Source organism: Protopterus annectens, chromosome 2.part0, assembly GCF_019279795.1.
Source record: "Protopterus annectens isolate FY-2018-M chromosome 2.part0, PAN1.0, whole genome shotgun sequence".
NCBI classification, from domain to species: domain Eukaryota; kingdom Metazoa; phylum Chordata; order Ceratodontiformes; family Protopteridae; genus Protopterus; species Protopterus annectens.
Window position 1 is genome coordinate 1,930,534,498 of NC_056728.1, and position 24,906 is coordinate 1,930,559,403.

Sequence of the window (24,906 nt, forward strand, 5' to 3'; positions counted from 1 at the left end):
GGATGTGACAGTGGTATGTTTGATGGGGCTGTTAGATGAGGTGTGTCAGGTTCGGGTAGGGTAGAAGGATTAGATGTTGTGGCAGGAATCCAGGGTAGCATTTACAAGGTAAGCGTACGGTATGGGAGTGGCAGCCATCAGTGGGTAGGAGATTGCTGCTATGGATTGTTAGGTTGTTTTAGGGTTGTTAACAAGGTGAGGCATTCTAGTGGTCAAGGAGGATTTAGCTGCAATATCTACACTTCCATGGGTGACAGGGATAAGGTGAAGATTGGTGGATGCTGCCTATTGTTAAAGTAATTTGGGTGGAAGGTTTGGTGTTGGTATATGGAGGGTCATTGGCCTACAGTCTATATGGTTATTGCTTCATGGCTGTATTGATGGCAGTTACTAGGGGGCTTTGGTTGCCAAATGCTTTCTTGCTTTATAATGGATAGTGGGTTCAATGGCAGGATTACTAGGTAATGGATCTATTAGACAGGAAATCTCATTGTGGTCATTAGTGTCTCAACTGGAGCAGAAAAGGGGTGGCAGTGAGGTATGATTGTAACTCATTGACCTTGGTTCACAAAAGAGTTGTATAAGAAGTAAAACTGCCACAATCTCAGTCCAGTACTCTTTTGTGGATTATTGGTTTTTCAGAGTTGTATCACTCCTTTTTTGGATTATTCATTGACCTTGGTTGTTTTGGGTGACAGTGGGTTTCTTAGAGTTTTGGTGGTACTTTGTCCTTGGGGGGTTTCTCAGGAGTTGGTTTAGTTTTGGGTGGTGCATTTGTCAGGTAATGATCTAGGAAACATGCTGAGGCTACTATTGCTGGTTAGGTAACTGAGAGTTCACACAATATACAGAGGTTATGCTCGGTTATGAGCTTATGGTTTTCACTTTAGCATTGTGGAGGGATCGGGGTTTTATTTCATTGTTTAGGTGATGGGCTACTTTGACTGTTTATGCGATAGGGATTTGGGAGGTGATGACATGAATTCAGTTTGGTTACAGAGGATGCCATACACCAAATGATGGTGGGCATTATGCCTTTGAGGTGTTTAGCTTGGAAGTTGGTGGGAGAGAGAGGGAACAGCCTGGTCAGGTTGGTTGGTGAAAAAGAGGGACAGGCTTGCCCTCTTCTCTTCCCCCTCTGGTGTCTGAATGTTCACTTCAAGGATTTGGGGAAAGGAAAATGAGCAGCTGGAGGAAGTTTGCTGAATAGATAAGCAAGTGGCAGTAAGGACACTGCTTATTTGGTTGGAAGGTAATTCAATGAATGTTGTATGAAGTGAGATGGGGATGCTGCTTCATAAGTAAAGTAAGCAAGTAAAGGTACGGACGCTGCTTACTGGGTTAGGATGAGTAAAGTCATGTTGTTCTGAATTATTTGGTTGGATGGGTAATTCAATAATTGGGATATGAAGTGAGTCTCGGACATTGCTTCATAAGTAAAATAAGCGAGCAGAGGTATGGACGCTGCTTACTGGGCAGGATGAGTAGGTACGCTGACCTAAACAAAAAATTCACCTCACACGGGGCGAAACCAAAACAAAACCAACACACCAAAAACAACAAAAATATGGAAAAAACGCACTGTAGTAGAGCGAAGAACAATGCTTTATTTGTGACTAAGTGCTTTCACCTCTCAATCTTAGACTTCACCAGAGTCACAGAAAATATACATCACTTCCTATTTGTATAAAAAAATCTCATGACATCACACTTAAAAAATTAAAACTACATCATTCTTAAAAAATAAACATGCAATTCAGTATGAAAAAATCTCATAAGTGAAAAACATGTAACTAAATAAGCATATCAATTCATATTAAGTGTTATGCCAAAACATTAAAACATTGAAATATTAAAACATAAACATTTAAAAAACTTACAAATATAAAACAGCCCCTGTACAAGTTTATAAATTTATAGATTTCCATTTTAAAAGGGGGGTAATAAATATGCTATCGTTGATACCTGGAATTTTTTTTTTTGCATTTAATCTTAGTTGTCATTTTGTTTCTCTTAATTCCAAAGTAACTTTGGTATTGCCACCCCTATTACTTTTTTCCACTTTGTCAATAATGAAAAACAAAAATCTCTTGAAATGATGGCATACAGTCGAATGATGATAAAGGGCACTACTGGTCTTCCTGTTCCTAATATCTCTTACATGCTCGGCAATTCTGAAGCTGACCTTATTAGCATTACAAGGATGTTTATGTTGTGTTTAGAATCAACTATACTATGTCCAGTTGTGATTAATAAATTTTGGTGATAAAAGCTATGTAATGGAAGTTTTAATAAAGGTTGTCAAATGTCATTCGGTGTGATGTGTTTATTGAAGTGGACCGGGACAAGATAATATACATATCTTAGTGTAGTATAATTTGCTGTTGTACAACTATCTAGTGTACAAAATTCGAACTGTCTCTTTTTTCCTTTTCTATTTTTTCAGAAGACTGGTAACTGAGAACAGCCTTAGTTTTATCATAAATAAATTATTTACCACTCATTTTTTACTCACCTGGGTTTTTATCTATTTTAAGATTTAAATTATAGCACTTTAAGGAACTGTATTTGACAGCCCAGAGTAAAAAGCTGAACAGTACTAAAAGAACACACACTCACACACACACACACACACACACACACACACACACACACACACACACACACACACACACACACACACACACACACACACACACACACACACACACACACACACACACACACACACACACACAAAACATACTTACACTGCAGATAGCATACACATGGCTTTAGTTTGGTGGTAAGACACATCCAATGCATCATCAAATGCTTGTGGTAGACTAAGGGAGACATAGGAAGAAGTGTGCTGGAAAAAGCATACATGCACATTTGTAAAGGTTTCCAGAACCAATCTACACATGTACACTACCAAGTACATGATGGAGCCTATCCACAAGTATTGATCGTATTATTTGTATAGCTGGTGTTATAGTTAGGTATTGTACTATCTATTCAAAATGCTCTTCTGATATATACCAATACCTTCTCAATGCACATGACTCTGCTTCAACAAACAGTCCATATCACATAACAAAATCATGCTCTTTCTTAGTATCTTTTATGATTTATATAATTTCAGATTATGCTCACATTTCTTATTACCTCTAACCATCATTTTCCAGAATAAGGAAAATTAGGGAGAAAGCCCTCTGGTTAAGTACTATTAAAATCAAATAAAAAGAGTAATATCAGCCATCATTTGGGACTCGGAACTATAGCCCAAGCACAGAAGCATAAATTGATTCACAATTAGTTTGTGTCACTGCCTCTGGGACAGCAAGAGCATCTGGACAGATATATGTATTGAGTTTTTCTTAAAAGAGCCTTATGATAAGGATCTTTTAAGAAAACACTCAATAGATACACGTATGTTGCTGTCACCACAGCTCTCAGCCTTCCATCATCAATACCATTACATGCGATTATGGCTATGGGAAGGAAAACTGGCCTATAACTCCTACAGTCACTTTCTGTTTTCTTAATGTATGACTTAGTAGTGTACAGGAGGGAGAGCAAATAAAATAAAATAAAAAAAAAAGACGATTGATACACAATAACCTGCCCTGCAGCAATTCTGCCATTTCTCCAGTGTGCCAAATGCAGGATTCACTCAACTGTACCACTTTGGCACCTGAAAAACAATACAGTACAACTTTATTTAAAAAAAAATATACATTTAGGGCTTAGGGCAGAATCACTCACTCACATTCAAAGAGCAAATTTTCTCATAGTTACTCTGCAAAGTCGTTTGTCCGACTCGGATTATTTAAAACTTTTCACCCAATGATATCAAAGTTCTCACCAGTGTGCGTAACTCAACTACAATGGAGATGCAGTTGGAGGAGATCCGTTATAAAAAATGACCTGACCGCAACCTCCAATCACATCTCCAATGTATTAGGCACATTTGGTGACAGTCTAGCATTCTTTATGAAAAACAAAATGCACCTGAAGTTGAAACAGAAAAATGAACCTTTTGGTGGTACATTTTCCATTTTCAACAGAATATATTGTATTTTCTTTTTCACAGTATAGTAAAAAAATATGTTGAGACCAGAAAATGTACCATTTTGGTGGTACATTTTTATGATGTTCAAAAACAAAAGGTTTAAAAAGGGGGTGACATGCTCTCTTGCACCTATGCCTAAATCCCCCACTGCTTCATGCATTAAAGTATTACTCAGTTTGAATCCTATAAGACATCCTGTAAAAATAATAGGAGTGCTGACCTGCAGATAACATCACTGTTGACTTGCATGCAATGTGTGATTTCTACCACTATAAATGGCTAAGTGCAGGGCATAAGTTGTATATCTCTGTAATTCTGAGGATATTTATATACAGATAAATATTTGAGAAAAAGTTGTACACATACAAATATGAGACCATTTTCAACAGCACTTTTCTTCTTATTTGATAGCCTTCTTTTTTTCCTATTAGCTAATAGGTGAAGACAACATAAGCAGGAGATATGCCACGATGATGATCAAGTGCATCACCTGGATGAAAAGAGAAGTAATGGAGGTAGTGAGAGCAGCACTTTTTCATATAGTATATACATTTAAAGCAGACCCCAAATAAAAATGCAACATCTGTAAACCCTGCAAATTTTCATTACAGATCCCCCATATTAGATAGAAAAATAATATGAATGTCTTCCCATCATGCTATGAATGTCTTCCCATCATGCAACAGTACAGGTTAAAGGGATTATTTTCTACATTTTGTGTGCACTGTTTAGTCAATCATAACCCTACTTACATATTTCATTTGTATGACTGTCCTTATGTCACTCACCTTGTTTTGCTGCTTAAGTGCATTTGCACTTCCTGTCTGCCCAACCTATCATGCATATATTAATCATTTTTGTTTTTTTTCTGAGGTGGGTAAGCACATCAGCATCTGTACAGCTGATGGGAATGTGCTTTTTACTCAACCATTATACCTATTCTTGCATGCAAATGATGTTTCTGTAATCTTTGTTTATTTTGCCAGATGGCATATAATTTGTACTGCTGTGTCAGAAATTCTGTTTTTATGGAGTGCATGCTAAGAAGCCACATTTGTTTCTTGCACAGCCTTACAATATTTTTTGATTCAGTGTAATGGGCTGTGGGTGCTAGCATTATGAGACTTCAGTATCTCACTTATAGTGCCTGCATATTTGAACTGCTTCTTACTGAAATTGGTACACCTTGTTTGCTGTAGCATAGACTAGATCCAGGCCTGCTGAATCTAGCTTTGTTTGTATAACTTGAGCACTAATCCAGGCATTCTTTAAAGTATTCAGTTGTATTTATTACTGCTGGTAGTAACTTGATTAAAGTGTAGCTATCATTTCTAAGTCTTTTGGATTAACCACTTGGGCTTCAGACCACTTGTTTTACATTAGGAAGGTTTGTGGCCTGCACTGTGGTGGCAGGACAGGTAGCTTACATCCTTCTAAGTTGGGAACTGCTGATTGAGAGCTCAGTGTCTGTTATTCTAAAAGTGTATTAGTTCTGGTTTAAGCACTTGGGCTTCAGGCCAGTTATTTTACGTTAAGAAGGATTGCAGTCTGCACTCTTGTGGGAGGAGAGGCTGGACTCTGCCCTTCTGAGCAGGGAATTTCTGGTTAGAGGCTTATAGTGCCTGCATATTCTAACTGTTTCTTACTGAAATTGGTACACCTTGTTTGCTGTAGCATAGACTAGATCCAGGCCTGCTGAATCTAGCTTTATTTGTATGCTTGTTGTTTGTTTATTTCCCTGAAACACTAATTCCACCTAAAATGCGGCCTTTTAGCACTTATGTGGATCCCTAGTGATATCTGCATTGCTTACTGTACTTATTTCCTTGTTTCACTTGAAAGAAAGTTACTGTTTGTCATTTTTGCATTTAAGTTACCTGTAACACATTGCATTTAAGTTACCTGGCACTTGCTCACTAAAGCAATTATATAAGTCAGCTCTAAAACATTAAAAGCACTACACCCTCACAAACTCCCCTTGAGTACATTGTTCCCTATTGGCCCTTTTTTTCAATTATAAAGGAATTCCCAATACTATTCTAGCATGTCCAAAGGTCAGTTGTCAATCTCCTCTCCGGTTCAGCTGGTGAATCTGGGAATCTTGAGGCAATGTTACAACTGCCTCATGTACACAGACAACCCTCTCCTCCTCCCAACAAATTCCAACACATGTGAGAGATGCAACCATATAGCCAAACTGGAGGCTAAGCTCTCTCAACTCAGTACTGGCATAACCAGTCAGGAGGAGAAGGAAACCACACTCACTACAATTCCAGTCTCACATAGACCTACCATGACAACAAACCAAACACATAAACACACAAAAACATACACGGAGGCTCTAAATAAAAATCTGCCTAAGCAGCAGAGACCTCCAAAGCAGACACCCAAGCAACCGCTACCCCAAAACAAAACACGTGCAACACATAGCTCACAAAGCCAGTGTGCCGAACAGTCACAGCCCTTAAGGCTAAACAACACACCTGATACACTTGTAATAGGTGACTCTATCGTCAGGCACACTGACGTCCCGCTCACCAGGCTGAACAAGGAGAAGGTCACGGTGAGCTGCCTGTCAGGCGCTAGGTTCCGCCACATAACACAAGCACTCAGGTCACTCCAAGGCAAGTACAAATATGACTCAGTCATTGTCCATGCTGGTGTGAATGACCTGAGACGTACCTCCCTGGACTACATGAAAAGAGACATAGAGGAGCTCTCTGAGCATGTAGCCCAGGCCGGTATGACCCTGACCTTGAGTAGCATCTTACCCTCACCAAGAATGATGCCACAATATGAAGACAAGATGATCAATTTCAACAATTGGCTTAAGTGTTGGTGTCATTCAAAGGGGATCCAATGCCTGTCAGCCTGGGATGACATGCTCGACAAGCCACGATGCTTCGCTAGGGACGGCTTGCACCTGTCACCCCTGGGCTTTTGGATATTGGCAAAGGCTCTTGCTGCCCCATAGTGCCTTTTTAGGCAAGGCTCAAAAGACAAACCCACCTCTATAGGTATCACAAGGATAAGAAACTAAGAGTAATGCTACTCAACGCCAGAAGTCTAAACCTCAAGATGCACGCACTCAAAACTCTCCTTAGCATGGAGAACATCGATATCTGTGCAGTAACAGAAACCTGGTTCAAGGCTCCCGAGAGCACCCCAGCACTACCAGGTTATACCTCATACCATGCTTTTTGCCCCAAAACTTGGACCGAACCACAAAAGGAGGGGAGTATCAATATTCATCAAAGATACCCACACCTCCAGGTTGGTGGCACAGCACGAAGCATCAGAGACTATCCATGTGCAACTAACTGTGGGTAAAACTGCCTTCCAGTTTATAGCCTGCTACAGACCACCCTCCCAAACACAGGAACCCCACTTGGCCTTCCTGAGAATACTGGAAAATCTGAAGGTCTCTCCAAACACCATTATATTGGGTGACTTCAACTACCCAAACATAGACTGGGAGCATTACTCTAGCTCCAACACCCTAGCCCAAAGGTTCCTAGAATTTATAAACTCAAATGCTATGGAACAACTTGTTACCACTCCCACAAGAGGGGAAAACATACTGGACCTGATCATCACCAACATGGGGACACTATGCTCCAGACCAGAAGTGTATCCCTCACTGGTAAGATCAGACCATAAACTAATCTCACTGGATATTCACATCCCAACCCCACCCCCTGCCCAGAAAACCACAGTGAAAAACTTCTCTAAAGCAAATTTCACACGCCTCAAAACTGAGGCGAAATCCTTCAAAGCCCCCGGGCCTGTGGAAAATACGGTCCAGACTGCATAATCCTTTATAAACGCATTCTATGAACACCTTCAGGAATGCATGGATCATGCAATCTCAAATAAAACCAAGACCCAATCCTCCAAAGGCAGACGTCCTGTCTGGTGGACCCCAGCCATAAACAAACTATACAATAGAAGGAGGAAGCTACTACATGATAGAGCAAAATCCGAAAAAGGGAAGGCATCTCTGATCAGTATTAGCAAAAAACTACGGGCACTCATAAAATCGTCTAAGGCCAGCTTCGAGAGAAAAATTGCACAGGACACTAAGGATAATCACAAGGCTTTCTTTAGTTATGTTAGGAACCTGGGTGGGAATTCCCAGATATGCTCAGAATTAGTCCAAAATGACAAAAAATACACCAAGCCCACAGACATTGCCAACATGCTAGCTGACAGGTTCAGTGCAAACTTCTCCCCTCTCCCACCAAAAGGGCAAATATCTATCCCAACAGAGTGCTGCCCCTGACATCTCAGATGCTCGGGTAAGAGCCGCCTCTCCAAAGCAAAAACACAGCATCAATGGGACCAGATGGTGTCCCGGCTCGTCCTACATGAACTCCAAGAAGAGCTAAACCCAAACATAAAACTACTGTTCAATCTTAGCCTTACTACAGGATATGTACCCAAAGAGTGGCGTACAGCAACAGTGGTCCCTCTCCACAAAGGTGGTGCCTCAACGGATCCTGGAAACTATCGCCCCATAAGCCTGACTAGCTTGGTCTGCAAAGCTATGGAAAGGATCATCATGGACCTCATAAATAAAGATATTGGGGACCTACAGACTCTGGATCCTACCCAGTTTGGCTTTGTTAAGGGCAGATCCTGCCTCTTAAACCTGGTCGATTTCTTTGAAACAGTCACCAAGGCCATTGACGAGGGGAAGGTGGTCCACACAGCCTACCTGGACCTCGCAAAGCCTTCGATACAATACCCCACTCGAGCATTATAGATAAGCTCACCAGCTTAAATATAAACCCCTATGTCACTAGATGGGTTGCAAACTGGCTCAAGGACAGAACCCACATGGTTAGAATTGCTGGAGCCATGTCAGACTCCAAACCAGTTACAAGTGGCGTCCCACAAGGCTCAGTCCTGGGACCTCTCTTGTTCGGTATATATTTCTTGGCAGTACAGGCCAACACGGAAGGACTGTGGCTGACCAAGTTCGCAGATGACTGCAAACTGGGCGCCATAATCAACTCTCCAGCCGACACAAGCATCCTCCAAAAGGGCCTCATAGAAACAGACAACTGGTGCCAGAGCCATGGCCTCAAGCTAAACGCCAAAAGTGTATAGTCATCCCCTTTGGCAAAACAAAGTGCCCACAAATTACCACATAGGTGGTAATCCATTAAGTACAGAAGAAGTAATTAGGGACCTGGGGACCCAAGTTGATAGCAATCTCTCATTTGACAACCACGTGGCCAAAGTGGTTAGAAAAACATTTTATATAGCCCACCTAATCATGAAGGGATTCACATCTAGATCAGGGAGGTCATCGTGCCTCTTTACTCATCCCTCATCAGGCCCATAATTGAGTACAATGCCCCTTTTGGGATGTACCTTACCAGACACCTGCAGCAACTGGAAAGACCCCAAAAGTACCTCACCAAGAGGATCAAAGGGCTCAAACAGATGCCATATGCTGCCCAGTTAAAGAAACTCCAGCTCTACTCAGTGGCATACCGCCTGCTCAGAGGCGATCTGTGCCTGACGTATAAAGCCATGTCCAACCCAGAATTAATGGACATGCTGCACCTCAGAAAATCCAAATCCCATCGAGCTACGCGCTCGAGAGACATGAACCTCAGCACTGAAATAAATAGGACATGCTGGAGGGACAGATTCATAACCCAGAGGCTCCCTTCACTCTGGAATAAAATCCCAGTCCAGGTTAGGCAGAGTCCCACATTGACTCTCTTCAAGAGGAATCTTGATGAGTGGATGGGAGATCGTAGGTTTACCCCGGCTATCACTTCTGTGTCACTGTTAGACAGAGGCACAGTATACTAACCTCAAAAAAAGGCATAGCAAAATTAATTTAAAATGGGTGGCGAAAGCCAAACACACTCTGGCTAGGCTTATAAATGCCCTAGGGCAGATAGCCTAGTATGAACCTATGAAAGCTATGAACTTACTTTCCACATGAATATATGATATGACACGACTTATTTTTGTGCCTATGTGTCCTGAATTCAGATTTTTGTGTTCTATATGTGCCTAATGACTATATATTTGATGCATCTATAAACTAACTCTTAGCACTCCACTAGTCTAGGTGTATATACCTGTTCAGTTTATTTCTTCTATTAGCAAAAAGACAAACCAGGAGTCCAACATCCAAAATCACTTTTAATAAGGTAGAAGTATACAATAACAGAACAGCAAAGCTTTCAGAACAATATCTCTATCAGTGCATATACAAACTAACTTAGCTTCACTCCTTATATACAAATAGCCAGCCTATCCTTAAAGTCACATGACATAATTAAAACACCATTTAAGTAATTAGACAATTCTATGAAATATAACTATATACAAAACATAAGAAGTACATAAAAACATAAGAAGTAAATAGGAAATCAGCCCAAACCCAAGACTATTTACAAACATTTTATACACTTAAAACTTCATAAAAAGACATGCCTCTCTTTTAAAACAGATTTTAAACTAATAGTACTATTTAGCCATGGTGGGTTGTCTGCCCTAAAATAATTTATCCATCTATACTCTCCCAGTTCATTTTTTCTCACTAAATCACCCCCTCGAGGGGGTTCAACAATTTTCTGTAAAATCCTGAACTTAAACTTATGTTACACACCATTAGCTAGTATGTGTTTATTAAGTGCAATAGTCTCAACTTTCCTATGAATGTCAGAACAATGTGCACCAATTCTTTCTTTTAGTTTCATATTTGTTTTTCCTATATAAAAACATTCACAGTAAACAAAATTAGCAAAGTAAACCACATTCTCAGTGGAACATGTGCCTCATGCTGTAAAAAGAAAGTTTTTTTATGAATTTGAAGATTAAAATGTATATCTGTATTAATATAATTGCAATGCATACAATTATAACAGGAGATAGTACCCAAGCAGGAGATAGTACCAGTCCTATTAATTAACCTATCACCATTGATAGTTCTGTCTCCCAAATCCTTATAACATAAAAGCTGTTTTAAATTATTTTCTTTATTAAAAACAAGATCTATCACCTATATATTTATTAATTTCAGAATTCAAATTTAAAATAGCCCGATTCTTTTCTATAATATATTAAGCAATGTCTGTACACCTATTATACTTCATAAAATAACCAGTATTAACGGGCTATATTACATTATTGGAAAGTAATTTAATCGAATGGCATTTTACATGAAAATGCCATTCATTGAGCAGTTTATAGTGAGATCATGGTACAGTGGAGATCGGAAAATGTGCCTTTTCCTCACTGTAGTGCGATCTTGCAGTTGGCAGTGGGGGGGGTGAACCGAATTCGATAAATGGCATTTTCGATGTAAGTGCCATTCGATTAAATTACATTTCTATTATGTAATATAGCCCCACATTAACAGGGCTATTATTAGGTCTTAGTACATCATTATTAGCTACTAAATGAAAATACAGTTTGGCAATGGTATCCCTCTGACTAATTATCACTTCCCTAGTATTCTCAATAAGTGCAGTTTCATAACCTCTATTTTTAAAATCTTTTCCCATATTATATCCACTTCACATAAAAAATTGACATCTGTAGTACTCAATCTGCTTGCTTTAAGAAACTGACTCTACAACTCTCCTATAAATGTGCCTTGGATGCATGCTGTCAGAGTGTATATATTTAGCAACCTGTTCATTCCTTCTATAAATTTCTGTATCAAATGTCATATCATTAGTACTAACAGCAATATCAAGAAAAATAACTTTCTCATATGAATAATTAACATCAAACACAAGAAAGCTGGCACTGGAATGCAAAGAATCAATATAATTATGGAGACTCTGTACATCACCTCTCCATAACAGAAAGACGTAGTCCACAAAACATTTATAAACAATAATTCCTGATTTCTAAAAGGCATTTCACCATTAGCAAAGACAAAATTCTCTTCCCATCTTGCTAACACTAAGTTAGCATATGTGTTTGCAACTGGATTGCCCATGGGAACACCCTTTAATTGATGGAAAAAACACTCATAAAACATAAACACATTATTTTGTAGGATGATATCCAGCATCGAGCAAAGCATCTCTATTTTAAGACTTGAAAAATCACTATAAGCATTTAAAAATTCAATAATACATTCTATACTATAATCATTAGGAATCACCATTAACAAACTAAAGCAAAGTGAGAAGGTCACACAAATGAAACCTCCAGCCAATCTAGAACTTCCACTGAGTGACTTCTCAAACCTCTTGTATCAGAGGCACATGGGATATATGCAAATGACCCTTATGAACATCAGGTGTTTCAGCTATATGGTGATTCTGAATGCCCATGACTTATTTCTTTTTAAGTCATTTCAATGGACAATTTCAGACCAATAAAGCCAACCCACACTAGCTGTGGATATGCATATTTCAGCCTTGTTATGGCCTTATCAACACAGCACAAGAAGAGTGCTTGACTAAGCATAAGAAACCAGGGCTGTCATACCCAGCTGATATCCATTACCATTAGAGTGACTGCAAAATATCCCAACTAACAAACTAAATCAAAGCGTGAGAAGGTCACACAGAAAAAAAAAACAATCAGTAAAAACTAAACAAAAACTCCAGCCAAGCTAGAACTTCCACTGAGTAACCTCTCAAACCCCTTGCACCAAAAGCACATATGCAAAGTACCCTTGTGAACATCAAGTCTTTCAGCTACATGAATGACTGAGTGACTTCTCAAACCTCTTGTATCAGAGGCACATGGGATATATGCAAATGGCCCTTATGAACATCAGGTGTTTCAGTTATATGGTGATTCTATATGTCCATGACTTATTCCTTTTGGCTTTATTGCCCTGAAATTGTCCATTGAAATGACTTAAAAAGAAATAAGTCATGAGCATTCAGAATCACCATATAGCAGAAACACCTGTTGTTCATAAGGGTCATTTGCATATATTCTATGTGCCTCTGATATAAGAGGTTTGAGAGATCACTCAGTGGAAGTTCAAGCTTGGCTGGAGTTTTCATTTAGTTTTTACTGATTGTTTTTTTTTTTTCTGTGTGACCTTCTCACTCTTTGTTTTAGTTTATTAGTTGCGATATTTTGCTGTCACCCTAATGGTGATGGACATCAGTTGGGTATAACAGACCTGTGTACAGTCCTGCATTTCTTATGTTAAACAATCTGTTTCTGCTGTATTGATGAGGTCATAACAAGACCAAAATATGCATATCCACTGCTAGTAGGGTTTGACTTTACTGGCCTGAAATTTTCCATTAAAACAGCTTAAAAAGAAATAAGTTGCAGGCATTCAGAATCGCCATATAGCTGAAACATCTGATGTTCATAAGGGTCATTTGCATACATCCCGTGTGCCTCTGATACAAGAGGTTTGAGAGGTCACTCGGTAGAAGTTCTAGCTTGGCTGGAATTACCATAAACAGGGATTTAATGTTCATAGTAGCCAACAAAACATTACTACATCTATTAGTGGTAGACCATTCACTTAAACTAATTACAAAATCTCTAGTATCTCTAATATAACTTTTACTATACTTCAAAAAAGGAGCCATGATATTCAGAGTGAATAGTGGTGACCCATCCATTACCTGAAACTATGGGCCTCATAGGCAGAATCATAAGATTCCTATGAATCTTTGGAAGCCCATATATAACAGGAATGGTGGGATTCACAAGATATAAATAATTATAGGTTTGAGGAGTGATTTGACATTCCATTAGTAAATCATAGAGAAAATGTTTTACTATATTACTAATACTTTTAAAAACAAAATTTCTATTCACTTTCTGAAAAGTGCTAACATCACATAGAAATTCATACATCAAATTATTATATTGTTGCATATCCATAACCACAATTTTCTCTCTCTTATCAGCTTGCTTAATAATTATGTCATTATTCTGATATAAACTCTTCAGTGCTGTACATTCACAATCATTTAAGTTGCAAAATTTGCTATGTACATTACCTTTTTTTAAAAAGTCCTTCATATAGCTCCTGTTCACACATAGTCTGAAAGGCTTTCATAAGAGAAGAACTCAATGGTATAAAGGCACTTGGTCTTTTCAAATTATTGCTAGTCTCACATTGATTATTCTTAAAAACTAATTTAAGATAATATTCCTAGTAAACATTCTAAGCTCCGTCAGGGCTTCACTAAAATCACCCTCACAAGCAGGAATAAATGATAACCCTTTAGACATCAGCTTCAGTTCTGAGCCAGTTAGTATATAGCTAGATAGATTAACAACATTCTCACTAACGTTAGTCGAGTCTTTATTTTCTTACTTCTCATTACTGGTCCTACCTTGCCTTTCATTTGTGCCGTAGTAATTAATTTGATTACGTTTCCTGCTGTAGCCTTCTTCCAGATGCTGCTTCTCCCTCTGGAATGTTCTCTTATCTGAATAGGTTGCTGCAGCTGGAACTTTGTGTTCCCTAAAAAACTGTTGTTTAAGGTCACCAAACTACTTGTACCCTGTGTAATGCTAACAGATGGTGGTAAAACATTACTATCTATCAATAATTGATAGAGATATTGTCTCAAAAGTTTTGCTGTTCTGTTATTGTATACTTCTACCTTATTAAATGTAATTTTGGATGTTGGACTCCTGGTTTGTCTTTTTGCTGACTTTGTATTTTTGACCTTTCAGCTTCCAGGGAAGTCTTTTTGCTTTTTTATATTTCTTCTGTGTGAGTTATAGCATTTTGCCTGGGGGATGGTCACTTCAGGCTTTAGTCAGAATATCACAGTAATTACATGGAATTCATTTACCTTCCTCATTGCAAGTTGTACCGGTACCTAAACCCTGAGTAAACTAACTGTCAAAACTGTTCACTGTCGGAATGTGCTATGTTTTGCACAGTATGGATGCTGCTGTTCCAGTTCTGTATTAACCTCTTCTCTTCATGTATTTCTGTATGAATTACCTGGATACTGTGATGTACGATGTTGACTGACAGGATACTATTGCATTATACTATTAACTGCATATTGATATGGTAATTGCATGGCATGTAATGATTTGTCTGCTGTTTACATTCTTTGCATTTTACAGAGGCCTGCCTATCAACAAACAATAATGGAGAAGACATACAAGACCCTAGCCTGATGAGTTGTGTTGCAAGGAAGAGGGTCTGGACACAACAGATAAGCATGGACCATGCCATACTGTCATTCCAGGAGACCAGCTATGCTGTGCTTCATCAGCAGCAGCCAAAATGAAGGACCAGATGTGAGAGATCATGGTCAGTGTGTTCCAGATGCTGATGCAGATGATGATAAGAGACTGCTTCAGGGACATATTATATGATATGTAAGACTTCTTTCAGGAGATCACCACAAAGCACATCTGTGAGTTTTTACCCAACTAGGGCAATCTCTCAGGACAGTAAATATAGTCTTTGTGTTCCTTTCCTGTATGTGATAGCCACATAGATTAGAATTGTTATAGTCCTGGTACATGTTTGTGCACATTATTTCTTTTTTTTTTAATTTCTCCAAGACATTTGGATTTCTAATACCAGGCTGGGAATGGATTTCATTCCTAAGTCAAACTATGATTAAAGTCCATGAAATTAGTATTGTTTCAATCTGTGATGTTAGCCAGATGCAGCACTTGCAATGTGCTCAGGAATGATTCCTTCTGCAATTCATACAGAGTTACATGTATCGGTAACATATCTAAGTACGATTATAAATTATTTTTATAAGACCCATTGCTCCTACTACTACTGGGACTGTCTGGGTATCCTTCTTCCACATTGCCCTCACTTTTGCCTGCAAATCCTGATATTTTATGACTTTGTGTCTCTCTGTATGTAAGACACTGTAGTCACTGGGTATAGGAATTTCAATGATCAATGCAACTTTTGTCTTCTTTTCATGAACTACTATATCTGGTTTTCTCGCATCAATTTTTTGAACTGTTGATAATGGATGATACCACGTGATATAAATTTCATCATGTTCTATAATGCTTTGGTGCTCATGTTTCCAGTGTTTTTCAACTACTTCAATACCATAATGTTTGCACAATTACCAATACAACAGTCTTGCCACATTATTATGCCTTTTAGTATACAATCCCTCTGCTATGAGTATATCGCAACCACCAATATGATGTGCGACTGTTTCCAATTCTGTTTTACAAAAGCTACATTTGTCTATTTCTCCTATATGTTCAATGGACTTTGTAAACCAATGTGTAAGTAATCCACTATCTTTGGCAACTGATATTAACCTTTCATCTTTTGGTTTAAATTCACCTGTCTTCAACCATTCCTGCGTTCGATCCTGATCAACATGAGATTGTTCCAAGAGTTTTCTGAACTTGTAACTATACTTATGCATTTTCCATATTTCTTGCCTTGTCATCTGATCCTTCACCTTATATTCTTTCTTTTGTTTTTTTTGGCGCATTCAGTTGTTGCCTGATTTTTATCTACTTCTGGTTTGATTTCCATTCTTGTTTGACACTGATATGCATCTGCTAAGCTATGCAGGGAAGTCATCTTAGACTTATTCTCCTCATGTTTTAAAACTTTCATTATGTTTGGGTCTCTTGAGGTCAGCAGATAGGTATGTAGCCCTTTGATTGCAGATCTGTACATATAATCAATATCAAAGAGGTACCTACCTCCTTCAGAATGGGGAATATACAATCTTGGTTTACGTCAATTTTTATAAATCATTTGATAAGCATGAAGCTTCCTTCTTCTTTTCCTGTCCAAGCAATCCAACACCTTTTGGGCAGTTAATCCCTCTAAAACTGTAAGTTAGGACAGGAAGAACAATTGATTTATAACTTGGAATTTTTTACTAGATGTGAATGGTGTTTTCAGTATTAATTTTAGTATTCTAAAATATTCCTTACTAAGTATTATTTGTATTTCTTCATGTCTTATTGATGATCATTCATCAATTCCCATATATTTATATCCTCTGTCTTACACTTGTTTTATATCACATTCCTGTCCCAAACTGATGTTTTCTTGGTGCTGCAGCTTTCCTGCTTTAAAGGTTATTTTTGCACATTTATCAAGACCAAATGACATTTTTATATCATCTGAAAAAGTTTTGACCACTTGCAGTTGTGCTTTCAGTTCCTCATCTGATGAACTATGCAGGTTTAAATCATCCACAAAAAGAAGATTCAAAGTCTTTATACTTTGTTGTATTCTGAGAGCCAAATTGTAGCAATGACCTAACCTGTTAAGTAGACAGCTTAAAGGGTTAAGGGTAAGACAAAAGAGCAGTGGTGACAGAGTCACCTGGAATATACCCCATTTGAATTTTCATCCCTGTAATAATAATGTAATGTAATTAATCATTGAAGGGTTTATCTTATACAATTTGAAGCACTCTTTTATTCATAAATGTGGGATACTGTCAAATGCTTTTTTTATAGTCTACCATGCCATACTTAGAATCTTCCCATTTTTACAGTTTTCCATTCTGAATTTATTTAACAACAAATGATCCTGTGTTCCTTAAGATTTTCTTTTATTACACTTTTGTTCTGTTGCAATGATTGTGTTTTCTTCTGACTATAAGCTCTATTGGCATCAACTCTAGTGTATAGTCTATACATCATCAGAGGGCAAGTTATTAGTCATTAGATTTTTGGATAGCTTGCAGGTTCACTCTGGGTGCACATACAACTAGTTCTTACTCATAGCTAAATCTTCATGTAAAGATGTTAATACTTTGAGCCATAAGTTAGGTACTGTATCTGGGCCTGGGGTTTTCCAATTAGTAACTTTACTTAACTTTGTTTCAATCTCTCTGGCTGTTACATCATCCCATTTCATATGCTGTATATTTGAATGTCTTATTCTTTTGTTTACTTCTTCTATCCATTTAGCATCTTTGTAATGTTCCACTAGATCCTCATAGATATTTCTCCAAAATGTATCCATTTCTTCTTCTTTTGGTGGTGTTTCAATTCCTTTTGCATTGTTTCCCCATGCTTTATAAAACTTCTTGGGTCACCAATACATTGTTCATTTTGTACTTTTCCTTTATATTTATTTGCATATCTTCTAAGTTTTTCTTCCTGGGCTGATATTTTGTTTATTGTATGCAAAAGTGCCCAATAGATCCTGATCTGTTCTTGTACGGCACACTGCTTTTATCACATCTATCTTTCTAAGTATTTTTGTTGATCTGTTCCCTCTTCCATAGTTTTCTAACAGTGACACTTCTTATCTTAGTTGCTTTATGGTTTTCTCTATTTGATATTTCCATGATGGCATTTGATTTCTGCCCTTCCTTTCCCTTACTATTCTTTGTTTTTGTGGCAAGACTGTATCTGTTATTAATTTAGATAACAGTTGTGATTTTCCTGTAATCTCCTTGATAGTAAGACGCAGGATGTTCTTCAGTGGTATCATTTGTTTTGCTGCTCATGCCAGATTTGTCTTAATGCCTGTGATATGGCAACTTTTTGTCCTCTGCAATGCATTTTACAATGTCACACCAAAATAACACCCACAATTATCTGCCAGGTAATACACTGTAATTTGGAGACAACTACATTGATATTACTTATCATAGACAGACCCACTGCACTGTGGTATTCTAGAGGTGTGCAGTGCATCAGCTGTGGTTTCAACTGATATGTACAGGTATACAGTTTTAACGCATATGTATGTCTGTCTGTCAGCTGAGGTATATTGGTATCATAGTAGACTACAGTACCATAATTTCTCTATTGATTGCAACCTGTGTTGACATTCCTGTCATATTGACCATGTACGTGTACCTTTGAGTAACAATGTTGTTATTCTATACTCTTTGGTAGCAGTACTACACTTTGTCTTCACAGCTGTAAACATTATGCTTCTGATATCATAGTGGGTTCCTTCCATCCTGAAACTGTGCACATTATTCATGGGTTACACTGTAATATTCCATTTTGAGTTACTTTTACCTGTTCACATGATTTATCCTGAGAATAAGGTATTGCATTGCTGTGGGACACCTTCACATTTTTCAAACATTCTTAGTGAGCCCTCTTAGATCATGTTCTGTTTGTGCGTTATATGTTTTTGTTCATCACCATTATGATGTGCTGTTTTCTTGCTGCATGAGTATTCCACGTTTTGCTACCCCTATATGAGCAGGACTGGTGCATCACATATTTGCAGCCATGGTATCTGCTGCCATGGGTTTGCATGAGTGTACGTAGGAGAATATAAAAAGTTTTTTTATGCAACGCTGATGTATCAGTGTTTATAGATTATTAGCTTATACTGCATAGTACTGTGCTGCCTGCATCACTGGCACACAAATGTGCCTTAAATGTAGGTTCACATACATTTGACATACAGTAACCACCTACTGCAGCATATGTGCCAACTCTTACCTGACCTGAACAAGACCTGTTACATTACAACATCCACATCATTGTTTGCACATATGGTACAAGTAGACATAATGTGTGCATTCATGTGTGATTGTACATCTTGGTGACAGTTGCACAGAAAATCTCCAGAGGTAATTTGATAGAGCAACAGCTTACATCCCCAAAGTAGCTTACACTTGTTTGTTCTGCACTTGAAATACAGTGAAACAGGTGTACATTCTCCTTGTGTATATCATGTACATGAAAGATGTTACCCTATTTCACTAGCATGTATATAGTGCTGTCTTTGTGGTGTCGTATGTGACACATCACATGATTGATATTCAGCTGCCAAGCTGTGGCCACAGTAGATCCCACCACCATATGCATAGTGTACAGAAACATTATAGAAAGCATTGTGCATGCTGTACCTTTACAAGTAACTGTAGTATATCAGGGAAGGTAAACATGTACAAGTGTGTTGCACATGCAGTAAGCATCATTAACGTCAACAGTTGGCACGTGGAGTTTAACATTTCAGTATCATTTGCTTACAGCTTTCTGTGTTTATGCAGTGATAACTCCCTGCTGCCACAGACTGATTTTGCTGTGACAGAAGTCTGCTATGTATGTCAGTCAATTTCATAGTTGTGATGTGGCTTAGTGGATCAGTGTTTAATTCCCACCTGTAGGGTTGATGGATCTATCCTGACTTCTGTCCTTATAATCCTGCATGTGGCTGGATCTGTCTTTCTTATAGCCTATGCAATTTGTGTCCTTGGCCAAAGCAGCAAACCTAGGGCATGTAAACAATTATACATATGTATCCCCTTTGGACAGGTATTACCTTACATTCTATGCCACTATACTTTTGTTAGACTAGTGGGCCACATGTAGTTTGCAGTCTCCCCTGTTTTGTTAACTTCCCGTGCCCCCTGTGCTGTCTATATGTTTATTTTCTATGTGCCACATCCTAGTAGTGTCTATTGTACCACTCTATGGTCTTCCTCCAAACCCAATACAACTCAACAGTCCTTCTTTTCACAAAAGGGGAGGGGGTATTCCTGCTTAAAAAAAGAACACCTGTGCCTTTTTAACCCTCCTTCTGACCTTCCTTTCCCTTCTTCCATATGTCATACCTCTCCCCAACTCCCTGTGTGTGAGTTGCATGCCCCCCAAACACACATCCTAATCCACATATTCTTTTTAGATAACCACCTAATGCAATTCTGCTGATGTGGCATGCCATATCACCATTTTTTTTTTGATGTTTTAATTACCTCAGCTACCCACACTATTCTAAAAATGAACAAAATTGAATAGCAACACGTTAATGTGGTATTGGTATGCACTTAAGTTTTGTGTTATGAATTCTAAATTGTGTAAATATTTATACAGACTTTATTTCATGACTTCACCTCCTTTATATAAAATGGGTCTATATTACATGATCGAAGCTTTAGTTAGTCAAATAATTAAAGCTCGATCACTTAATGTCGAAGTCCCTCAAACCGCGAATGGCAGTTTCCACACAGGGAAACAATTTGTTTTGCCATCATGTGGATTTTGCCCTTTCTACAATGTGGACCAATCTCGGAGTTGGTATATTTAGTTGGGGGGTGTGGGGGGTACAACCCCCCCACATCGGGAGGTACTTGATTTGTGTTTAATGTTTTTCTTTTTTTAGTTGGGACAACAGCATTGTTTCCCTGTGTGAAAACTGCTGTTCACGGATTTGGGACTTCGACATTTAGTGATCGAGCTTTAGTTATTTGACTAACTAAAGCTTCGATCATGTAATATAGACCCATATAAAAATACACATATTTGTATTTATCATCTACAACATATATCTATGTCTCATTTTACAAAACTCTGCCAGTTTTCATGTGGACTGGTATTTCCTTAGGAGTTCCTTTTAGCATACTGTATGTTTTTTCTTTTTACCTTTATAGTTGCACCTAATTATCAATACTTCTGCTCTTTATTTTCAAGTATGGTGAATGTTGCTTGCCCATATGCTAATTTCAGACTGTATCTTATTTTTATAGTATATTGCATGACGCGTTTCTAGTGCTATATTCAGAGGCTTGCACCAATGGTTTGAAATCTGGCCACAATTTATTTATTTTTATTTATTTTACATTTGTTGACCGGGATAGTCCGATTGAATGCATGTCCATTTTCAGCGGAGGCCTGGGGAGAAAAGCTCCAAGGTACAGAGAAACAATAAAACATGTTACAAATATAGTTTTAACAAAGAGTACATAAGCAAACAAGAATAAACGTGTTCCACAGGTTTGAGTTAATCCTTGATGAAAGTCAGGGGTAATATAAACAGTAAGCTGATTAATAGATTTTACACATTCTAGAAGAGAGTTAGCCAGACTTGATGCAATGACATAGCCGGTTTAGTTCCAGATGTTGTTTGAGTCTAGTTTTAAATTGACCTAGGGAGGAGAGTAGAGTAATGTCAGCTGGAAGTGTGTTCCAGGATCTGCCTACAGAGTTTGCAAAGAGAGTGTCACCAGCTGCATTGTTAATTTTGCTAGTCTGAATTAGTAGTCTGTTAGAGGATCTAAGCGATCATGGAATGTTATAGGGGGGTGATAAAAATTTTAAGTGCAGGAGTATTATCTGGATTATAAAGGATTTTATAAGCCATGATCAGTTTGCTATACTGGATTAGACTGGGTAGTTGAAGCCATCCAAGCTGTTTAAGATTGATGCAATGATGTGTCCTAAAAGGCAGCCCAGTGGCAAACCTGGCAATGTGGTTGTAGCAGGTTGAGAGTTTGTTAAGTGCAGTCTTGTTTAGATTGGAGTGTAGAGGGGATGCATACAGACGTGTTGAAAGAAGGTGAGAGCGAGCTATGGCGATTTTTGCTGGAGGGGTTAGGAAGGCTTTTATTCTGTAGAGTGACCCTAGTTTTTTGTTGATGGTTTTGATTGATTGGTTTACGCGTAGGTCGAATTTTAGATTGTTATCTATAATGACACCTAATAGTTTTGTAGAGGGGTCAGGGGAGATTATTGTGCCATCATTTGCATTTATGGTAAAAGTAAAAACAGGAGATCTTTGCGTTGGTGAAAATATCAGCATTTTAGTTTTTTTGGGGATTTAGTATCAAACACCATTCAGAAAGCCAGTTTTCTATAGTGTTAAAAGTGGACTGGGTAGCAGACCATAAGTCTGTTGGAGAAGTGGCTGAGTATATCAGGGTGGAGTCATCAGCGTATTGGATACAGCTGACTTTTGGGATGACAGTATACAGGTCGTTAATGAAGATTGAAAACAGCAGGGGCCCTTGTGGTACTCCAAGGGTGTTAGGTAATTGGTTAAAGAGTTTGTTCTGCCAAAGAACAGCCTGCTGTCTCCCATTCAAGTATGATTTAAACCATTGAAGGGCTTTAGTATATAGGCAGAATGTTTGTTGGGTGTGTATTAAAAGTTGGTGGCCAACCATGTCAAATGCCTTGGAAAGATCCAAGAAGGGTGTGGAGGATATGTGATTGTTGTTGCGATTATGGTTTATGGTGTTGGTAAACGGTAGTAGGGTTGAAGTAGTGCTGTGGTGTGGACAGAAGCTATGTTGAGCATCTGCCATGAGGTTATTCTGGATTAGGTGGTGCATGAGTGGTCTGTGTTATGTATAGTAGGTTTCTAGCGGTGATACTTTCTGGGCCAGGGGCGCTATGAGGTAATTGGCTAGCTAGGGCTTGAATTGTCTCAGTAAAGAATTGGTTGAAATTATCTGAAGCATCCTCAGGGGGTTTATCAGTAGTAGCAGTGGGGATGGGGGTAGAATGTTATCCAGGATGAAGTAGATTATTCAAACCTGCCCAACACTTCTGCGAGTTGTTTTGATTTACTGTCTGTAAATTGCAGTAGTATTGCTTTTTTGTCTTGTAAAATGGATTTTTTAATTTCATTCCTAGATTGCCTGTATTTAATTTGGTCTTGGAAGTCTTTAGTAGAATTCCATAATGCCCATAATTTGTTTATTTGATTAATTTTGAGTCTAGTCTCTTTTGAAAACCATGGTGCATGTTTTGCTTTTGTTCTCTTTGAATGAGCAGGTGCATGCAAACCTAGGATCTCAAGAAATTTGTTATTAAAATATACAACTGCCTCCTCTAATGGGAGGTGTTTAAAAATAGACCAGTTGCATGAATTAAGTTCCTGTTGGAATTTGACAGGGTCAAAGTCTTTTTTGTTTCTAACTTTTCTGAGTAAGGGTTGTTGGGGATTAATGGCTTTGTGCTTAATTATATAAGTGAGAAGGTGATCACTTAGGTTGTCAGGGAGGGTACCAGTGGTGTACAGCTGCGGGTGACTATTTATGAGTACCCAGTTGAGTATGCTTTCTTTTTGGTTGGGTTTATCTATCCTGGTAGGGGTGGGTGTGATTTGTGTAAATGCATGCAGGTTGATAATGGTAGATGGGGATTCTGAGGAAAAGGTGCCCCAGTCTATGTTAAAATCTCTGAGTAGTAGTGTTTTCTTGGGGGTAATGACATGATAGCCAGTGCAGGGTGTTTTCAAGTGTAGTTATATTGTTACCTGTGGGAATATACATGCAGATGATATTAATGCATTTACTTTTGCTTAGTTGCAATCTAGTGGCAAGAATTTCTGAGTTATTAATCTGAGGTGGTTGTGTTTAATCTATGGTCACATTCAACTCAGATTTGTAGAGTATAGCTACCCCACCCCCCTTCCTGGAAAAACGATCCAGCCTGTGCATGTTATACCCAGGTGGTAACACTTCATTGTCTGTAGTGTTAGGTTTTAACCAGGTTTCAGATAGATAGAGAATCTCAGGGGAGTGGACAACCAAGAGTGCATGCAGTTCATGCACCTTGTTATTAATACTTCTAATATTGATATGACAGGCTAGGAGAGAGCTAGTTGGTCTATTGATTGTAGGTTTGCAGCTTAGTTTACAAATAGAGGGGGTGTATATTTCAGAATTGGATGGGCCAGGGTTGGGGTGAGTATTACCACAGAGTATTAGGCTAGGTCTGTACTTAGTGGTAAGCTTTAGGATTTTATTTATAAGTTTGTAGTAGTGTCTTGATCTAGGGCTAATGTGCCAGGGCTTAGTGTGTTGATAGAGTGAACAAAACATTGAGCAGGACCCAGTATTATAAGTATGGTTGAAGGTGAGATGATTTATAGCTGGGGTAATAGTATGGCCCTTTGGGACTTGAATTCCTGTAAGAAACTGGTTTTCATACAAGGTAAGTAATGAATGAACTTGCTTGCCATGTTTGAAGCAGAAATGGCAGCTAAAATACCTGTATTGCAAACGTCTGCCCTGTGCTTTGATTCAAAGATGTGTTACTTTAAGTCAGTGTTTCATGTTGTTTGTGCTGTAGTTTATTAATTGCAGAGTATACTGCAGTGTGTCCTTGAAGTTTTGCCTAGTTTCTTATGAGAAGCATTATACTTGCTTTAGGTTTAAAACAAATAGCTCTCGGTGCTTGCAGCTTCACGGAGC